This window comes from Chinchilla lanigera, unplaced genomic scaffold, assembly GCF_000276665.1.
Source record: "Chinchilla lanigera isolate Chin_1 unplaced genomic scaffold, ChiLan1.0 scaffold00002, whole genome shotgun sequence".
Taxonomy (NCBI): Eukaryota; Metazoa; Chordata; class Mammalia; order Rodentia; family Chinchillidae; genus Chinchilla; species Chinchilla lanigera.
Window position 1 is genome coordinate 807,481 of NW_004955403.1, and position 8,612 is coordinate 816,092.

General features: G+C 51.7%; 1 pseudogene; it reads right to left on the minus strand.

Moving 5' to 3' along the window:
- Nucleotides 1-833: 833 nt before the first annotated feature.
- On the minus strand, nucleotides 834-3,613 carry LOC102022452 (annotated as a pseudogene).
- Nucleotides 3,614-8,612: the final 4,999 nt, after the last annotated feature.

An 8,612-nucleotide genomic window follows, 5' to 3' on the forward strand; every position in this document is an offset into this window, starting at 1 on the left:
ACGGCCAGGAAGGCAGTGTCCTTGCTTTCCAGACGGCGGGCCGCAGGCCTCCTGAAGCTGTCTAGGGTGCAGGCTTCCCGAGGGCAGTGCGCATGAGGCTGGCCGTATAAAAGGGCTCTGCAGGCGTCCTCGGGGTGGTGGTCAGCTCTCACTTCGCTGTTGCACTTCAAGGGACACAAGTGCAAACAGAGACGGCGCCGGGGAGCCCTTCACCCAGCCCGTCCTTCCTCGCTGCTCCGAAAGCGGGCCTGAGCGCATGAGGTCTCTGCAGAACCTCTGCGGCCTGGTTCGGGTCTGGTCCGTGATCTAATGGGAAGTTTTGCTCTGCAGATGAGCGAGACGCCCATGCAGAGGTGCGTCTGCTCCCCAAGTGCCCAAGGTGCTCCTGGGAGAGGCAAGCAGTTGCAGCCTTGGCGGAGACATTCCCCCATCCCTGGCCGGCTGCAGCAGCCTCTCGTGCGCACACGTCCTGGACTGGGCTGGGTGTCCTCCCTGCACCTCCTAACGTGGCCTGGGCGGGCAGCCTCCCCGCAGCTGACCGCCCTTAGAGCGTGACGTGGCACAGTGTGGGGACAGCTGCAGTCTGGAGCCCACGGCCCTGGGACCAGGAGCTCTGCTGCTTCTCGGTATTCACGTGCCTGGGGACCCCAGCAGTGCCAGAAGGTGCCCACACTCGGTCACTACACCTTCACAGTGCTGTCTCCACACGGACATCAACACCCCCTCACACTCCACACGGATATCAACGGCGCCCTCTGTTCTCCTCGTCCCGGTGCGGACGACGTCCTCACGCTGACTGGCAGCACAGGCGGTGCTGGTTAAGCAGGGCATTGTCATCGGGGGCCAGAGCATGCGCTGGGTGTGTCCCGGTGGGCCGTGCAGGCGTGGCCTTGGGACCACACAGGGCCCTCGCTGGTGCTGTTCGCTGCTCTGCTTCCCACTTTGTGGCACACGCCCTTCCACACCGCGCCTCCTTCTGGGAGCCAGCTGCCTGTGACTGAGCTCAGTGCAGCCCCTCCTCTTTTACGCGCTGGGCGCCGGGCCCTGGGTCCCAGTGCGGACGGCGAAGCGGAGCACTGCACCCGACGCACCCATCTTCCCTCTGAGCGCTGCCCCGCTGTGGCCACCTCGCTCTCTGGCAGCACTTGCTGCAGCTGCAGGGACCGGGGCGCTGCCGTCACCAGCGCTGTGTGAGCGCATGAGGCCTTGGTGTCAGCCTCAGCCCGCGTGTCCGCCTCCAGATCGCGCACCCTGGGCTCTGCAGAAGCCCGCTCTGTCCCGCTGAGAGGGCATCCCTGGCGTCAGCAGTCTGGTGAGTGGCTTTCTAATTTCAGTGCGCTACCTGGTGTCCTGTTCCTTAGGATATAGCGAGCCAAGACCTTGCTGTCTCACTTTGGGCTCGCTTTGGTCCTGTTTCGGGGTACCTGTGGAGCTGTTCAGGTCCTGGTGAACGGGGACCGACCAGTGTCTGCTCCACTTCTTACCCCTTCGCTGCTGCGGGAGAGGAGGTGCTCTGGAAATGCAGGACAAGAGCCGAGGAGGCTGGGCCGGTGGCCGGCGGGGAGGCACGAGGCTCCTGGGAGTCTCCAGCCGGGTGGCCCTCCCCGTGGCTGGCGGTCCCTGGGCCTTCATCCCAGGGTGTTCCCGAGAGCCGGCTGGACTCGTCGGGCATGGAGGGCCCAGCACTGGATGTGGGGGGAGGAAGTGGGGCGTGCAGGCTCCTGTTTTAGACCTGGGCCTCACGAAGGAAGGAAAGGGTGCAGCAGCCATCCAGTGAAGGGCAGACCTGAGCTTGTGGACAGTGGGAACGGGCTTGAAGGCTGCAAGCTGAAGGATGCGCAGAGAAGGGGCCCTGGCGACTGGGGCGGAGGCCTCTGTGGGTGGGGTGGGTGGGGGCTGGGCCTTTCTCGCTCATGGGCTCCGTTGCTTTTTCTGCTCTAAGGAAGCAGCTGAATTAGCACCTGAGGCGGGATGGTGGGGTGTGGTATGGAAAATGTTCATCAGGTCTTGGATGCATTTGGTTTCCTACCTCTATTTCAAAGAATGTTAGTTAGCAATGTTCCCACAGGCAGCTGTTGCACACACGTTAATTGAGCAATTACTTACATGCGTTTAGAAATCTCCCACATAGCCTCGCCTGCCCTCCTCTGAGTGTTCTCAAGAACTAGAAACTCAACGCTGTGGCTTCACCATCAGATAAGACTGAGTCCAAGTGCAAGAGATGTGAAATCGTAAGAAATTTTTCAGAAGGAGAAAGGAAATGGGATGGGGGAAGGGGAACGGAAAGAAAGGGAAAGAAAAAATGCAAATGAGTATGTTACTACTGTCTCTTAGATCCTCGAAAAGGAAGATTTGTACTAATATTGATGGCAGAATTTTTTATGCTCATATCTTGTACTCTGAATAACTACTTTAAAGATAATATGTAATGTATTAACTACTGTTATTCTCCGATTACTTTGTTCTGAATCTTGTCTTACTTTTTTTTCACTACCATCTCCCTTTTAATAAAACATGGAAAGTTATGAGACAGGAAAGGGGGAAGTGAGCATGGTCATTTACAACCACAAAAAATCTCTGTACATGTCTAGCACCTGGCAGAGGGGAGCCGGCGGGGAGGCGGCAGTGACCGGCCAGCCTGATTTATAGAGGGTATTGTAGGGTCCTGGCCTGTACAGAAGGCAGACCTTGGGCTCGGAGCCCTCAGGAAAGATGTGCGGGTTGGTGGTCCACGTATTTAACCTGGATGGACTCGCTGAGGGCCTGGGCCAGCGTGATGATGTGGATGTGGTCGATCTCTTTGCACAGGGGCTCCGCCTCCTGCTGACAGAACACCTCGACAGCCGCCCGCCCTTGATGAAGTGCTTGAGCTTGCTCTCCGCTGCGGGTAGCCTGAGGTGAGGAGCCACAGGTACACCGCCAGGTCGTCCGAGGTGCTCTGGCCACTGAAGGAGTCCAGCAGGTCGGCTACAGAGGTTTGCTTCTCCACCTGCTCCGTCAGGTCCATGAACGTGCTGTGGAAATCCTCAAAGGCGAACTCAGTGAAGCCCTGGGACACCAAGTCCCCTTTGCTCTTGGCAGACACAGCCTTGAACAGCTGCAGCTCCTTGCCGTCATCCAGCAGCGCCTCCAAGTGGAAGAATCCAAAAGCGTGGCAGAAGCAGTTTCCATCAGGCCGGGTCTTCTGGATGTATGGGTACTTTTTGAGGAGTCCTTTTTTTATATTTATATTTTTTTTTATCTTTTTTTGAGACAGGGTCTCACTGTGCTGTTCAGGCTGGCCTTGAGCTCACTTTGTAGCCCAGGCTGGTCTTGAACTCGCAATGATCCTCCTGCCTCAGCCTCCCAAGTGCTAGGATTACAGGCATGCACCACCACGCCCGGCTTGAGGAGGTCCTTGATCTTCTGTGGGTAGAGGTTATCGTCCTCAGCATACTCCTTGTACAGGACTGAGCTCCAGCCACTCTGACACCAGAGGGTTCTGCACAGCAATCTCTTGCTGAATTTGGTCCTGCTGAGCCAGGATAGATTTATTGTAAGCCAGACAGTCAACACTTTCAGAGTCGCTGCCCAGCGGCTCCTGCTTCTGCTGCTAAGGTTCCTCCACCGCCATCTTTAAACAATGCCACCTCATTTTATTCTATGAAATATGAAAAAAAATGGTGCCCACTCTCTCCTGGTAGGTCACTGTGTGCAGAACCTGCCTGGGGCCGAGCTGGGGTCACACAGCTGGGGAAGGCTCCTCAGGGACGGCAGCCAGCCCTGCATTCTTGTCGCCGGTTTCCTAGGGGGATCACACCCCAAACCACAGGGGTTTTTGTCCCAGCTTGCCAGAGGCTGGAGTGTAGCACTGGGCAGCAGAGTCGCTGCCTGGCATGTGTGGGTCCTGCGTTTAGTCCCCAGTGTGAGAACAACCTCCCCTTGGTTCTCAGGTGCCAAGAACAAGTGGGTGTGTGTGGGGGAGTGGAGGGTAAAAATCTGTTTTAGCCCCTAAATTTCACAACTAGGAAGTAAAAGCTTCGGAAACCATTGCTGTACCGTAGGTAGTAAAGACGAAGCTTGTCTGCATTCAGGAGAGTGGAGGGCAACTGAGAGGTGTGCAGCAGTGAGCGGTCCATCCACGCTATGGAAATGGGAACACACAGCCCAGAGTGTCCAGGAAGGGCGTCTTGGGTTTCCTGGGTTCATCAGGAACGGCAGGCAGAGTCACCGCTACCCTCCCAGCTCAGCAGCTTGCAGCGTGGACCCCGAGACCCAGAGCCACAGCGGCCAGAGTGCTGCAGAGGGGCCGCACTTGCCGCATACACGGAGGGCCGAGGGGCGCGGCCGCACCTCACTGCCGGGCGCCATAGGCGGTTTGCTCACGCGGGTGCTGTGTCTGCAGTTGCGTAGTTACTTGTGTGCGTTGTCCTTATCATTACACCCTAGAGCTTCCGATTATAGTCGATGTACTTCGGAACTGCACTAAATACTGAGTAAACTGTGTGGTCCTCTTTCACTCCTGTGACAAGCCAGTTATTCTCAATAAAGAGTTGTGCTCACAGCGTGGCAGTTAAGGACCCCGTGGGAGCTGTTCACATCCCCATTTCCAGATGGGACCGACAGCGTCATGCTGGGGGCCAGAGGTACCAGCACCGCCCAGCCTGGTCATCCAGGGACCCGGGCCATGCAGGTCTGAGGCAAGGACCTGTGGGCGCAGTCGCACACCAGCAGGAAGGGCGGATGCAGTGGACAGCGTTTCCTTCCGGACGTGGCTGCCCCACAGCGGGGCAGGGCATCCACAGGCGCCTTCCTGGTCTGTGCCCAGAGAGGCTCCCCCATAGGACAGCAGTGCGCACCTGTGTCTTCTCCCTACGGACTTGGGGCCCAGGACTGGGGCATCCCTCACGTGCCCAGGGCCAGCCCCGAGGTGAGAGGAGGCGGCGGGGACCCAGGTGCACAAGATCCACCTTTCTCACGAGTATTTTCCTTTCTTGTTGTGAGCCCCGCAGAGATTTCTCGCCCTGCACCCTCCTTAGCTCTCATTCCCGTTTCCCGCCAAATCTGCAGGGACCGGTGATGGGCACTGAGTCCCCCCACCCCGGCCCCGTGGAACTGCGCCCTGTGAGCTGCTGAGCCTGAGGCCTGCTTGCCCTCCCGAGGGGCAGGCGGGGCAGGAGGGGCAGGCGGGGCAGGAGCAGATGGTCTCCTCCACTCAAATGCCCGCTCAGCCAGGAAGCAGTTGCACCAGGATGAGTCCTGTCGTCTAGAGGAGGGTGCCGCAGGGTGCGAGGACCGAGACCTTGTGGTCAGGCTTTGGATGTGTGGGCAGTGGACAGTCGTCAGACCGAGGGGGTCTCTGCCTTGTTAGCTACTTTGCTTTCCCCTTCACTTTATGTTCAGTCGTGAATCCTGACAAAAGAAGAAACTGTACCCCTACCATGTCTGCCTCTGCGGGAAGGCTGGCGAGGCCACACACCCGTGTCCTGACTCCGTTCCACCAGTGCCCAGCAGAGGGAGCCCCGGCTCTGACTCTGAATTGGAGGGGGCGGGGCCTGAAGTGAGCGCCTACTCCCTCAGCCACCTGGTGGGGCTTCAGACCAACTTCGTCACCAGGTGCAGAAACACGTGTCTGTCAGACCCACGTTTATTCTTTAGAATATTTCTATTGTTGAATTATTAATCTTAATTTTATGAGTTTTATTATATTAATGTGTGCTTAACAGGAAAAAAAATCACAAAAATAAACTATTGAGTTTTTAATATTTATTGAGTGTTTATAAAAAAGCATAAAAGTTTTCAACATTGAATGGTTTTTGGTGTACGTAGTCTAAAAAAGAACATCAGACATAAATGCCTATATAAACTACACTGAAAATACCAACAGCACTCTACAAAAATATCTTCACTTCAAGGATCACACCTAGGGCAGTCTGCACACGCGACAATAGCATGTCCCATACATATGCATTGCTTACTCTGACAGCAGGTTTCTTTTGCTTTCCTGACCTTTTTGCAGGACATACTTGACATCTCAGAGGTCTTCCTGATTTGTCAGGAGATTCTCATTGTAGTATACAGTATGTAGTTAACAGGAACATAAAATACCAATAAAACAAATTATCAAAATCTTAATAAGTGTTGTGCGATTAGAATAGACATCAGCACTGTAACATCAGCTGTTTATTTGCTTATACAACCTAAAAGATAGTGTCAGAAATAAAAACCTATGTGAACTACAGTGTAAACACAAACAAAAGTCTACCACAGAAATAAGTTTTGCTTCAACTGTCACACCCAAGGCATCTTTGGGCACGACAGCTGCACAGTCCGTGCACAAGCCCTGCTTACACTGATAGTGCGTAAGTCTTGCTTTTCCCTACTTTCTTGTAGGCACAGTCGGCATCTTTCTTGCTTTCACGTCGTAGTCGGTCTTTGTGATGTTGTGCCTGCCTTTTCACCTGTCAGCTCACCAGTGTGTTCCACAAGATTTTTGCATAGTTTCCTGGGCAGAAACATTTTGTTTTTCCTCTGCTGTAAATGATTTCTTATGAGCTCGAGTTCCAATCCGCTAAGAAAATTTCTTTGTAATATTTTTCACTTATTATTTTCTTTGTAACCTATCAAACATGCCACACATGTTTAGGGTTGAGTAAAATACAGGCCAATGCTTCGTGTTTCAAATGACACCATAGTTGCTGCATAACTCATCAACAACATCTACTCCACGTTTGGTTTTATTGTTGAAAGTTTTCATCTCAGGCTTCTGTGTTGTTGAGATTTCCCTATCAATATTTCCATCAGGGTGAAATGTTGACATCATCCATACCAGTTTGCTTTTTTCTTTGCCTTTATGAGGCCAATGTTATATCTTCTGAAATTCAAAGGTTGAACTATACAATTCTCTGTTTGATGAATGTATTTATTTATTAATTTTTGTCTTTTTGAGACAGGGTCTCGCTATACAGTTCAGGCTGGCCTTGAGCTCACTTTGTAGCCCAGGCTGAGCTTAAACTCAGAACGATCCTCCTGCCTCAGCCTCCTGAATGCTGGGATTATAGGCATGCCCAGCACAATCCTCTGTTTTGAAATTGCAACATTTCATTTGGAATTCTGCTTTGCTCCTGTGCACAGTTCCTGAGCTGGTCAACTTGTGCTCAGTTAGCAAATGTAACATCACTTGGAAACCGGTAGACCAGTTGTCCAGTGTCGCATTCTGGGTCAGTTTTGGGGATGGGAGCAGTAAGTCTGTTCAAAATGTCATTTGGTTTATTACTACACGAACAGGGACCTGATGGCTGAGTTCCAGCATAAATGTCTAATTGAAAGCATAACAGATCTTCATATCTCCAAGGGCATACATACATTTTTATGCCATCTTTTGACCCATCCCTTTTCCATAAGTTCTTTACTTATGCAATCACCATGAGAAATCTGTGCTAAGTACAGGAGACCTATGAAGACTTTCAGTTCAGCTAGTGAGGTGTCATTGCACTTTTGAACATGGTTGTTGGTGTGTACAGAAGGTTTTAGTTGCACTTCAGCCTTTGTGTGTTTCACAGCATCTTGTAGCATTTCCTCTGTTACAATTTCCAACATTAATGGCAGTGCTGGCATTCTGTCCAATACATTTCACCCCCACCAAGACCCTCACTACGTTTGCAGATCTAGTTCTAACATTGGAGCTTTCCATCTGGTTGCATGGCCATTTCACTGTGTCTTGACTAGTCAGATATGCACTCACATTGCTGCCATCTGAAGCAAAGGGGTCTGCATTCCCTGTGTCTGCATCAGTTGGTTTTTACTCCATTTCACTGTGAGAAACTTTGGCTCACATGGCCGATGTCAAAGTCATCATTATCATACACCCACACCACTCTTTTATTATGATCATCTTCATCATTCATGCATGAGTTACCTGATTCACTTTTGACCTCCTCTCACACTTGCAAATCTAGTTTTTCATGTACCATTGTACTGAATTGGACTACTTCTACCAAAGAAGGAAAATTTTTTGAAAACAAATCCTGGAGTGGTGTGGGTCTATTAGACCCTTTGTGATGCTTGGGTAAATATAAGTAAAACCAGTCAGATTGCAATAAAAGTGGGTCCAAATCCCATTTTGCCACTTTGCACACATGCACACTCCTTGCAATTCATCATACCAAGTAAGTAAACACATAGATTGCTTTCTGTATCCCTCAGGGAAAGGTACTGAGATGCACAGCCAGCTGCTATAATACTGAAGTACAAATTTACAGTAGCAAAGTAATGGATGGGTCCACTGTACCAGGTTTGTTCCCTGAGGATAAGCGGGGGCTGAGTTTCATTGGTTTTAACACAGGCAACGAATGAATTGACTTCAGGACAGAACTTTCTTCAGGAAAGCTCTGTTTCACTTGTAAAAAAGCTTAATGTGACCAGAGCCTAGGGATTCACCCAGGAAAGGGATAGATGCTCCTCTCTGTGACCCCAGGTTACAGTGTGGACACGGGACATACACTCACCTGAGTGCAGTCTCCATGTGATTGCAACCCGTTATTGAACAAATAGAGAACTCTGCCCCTTGAGATTGCAAGACAGATATTTATTTAGCCATCAGATGTGCAAAGGTTGTTTACTATAAGGTGATC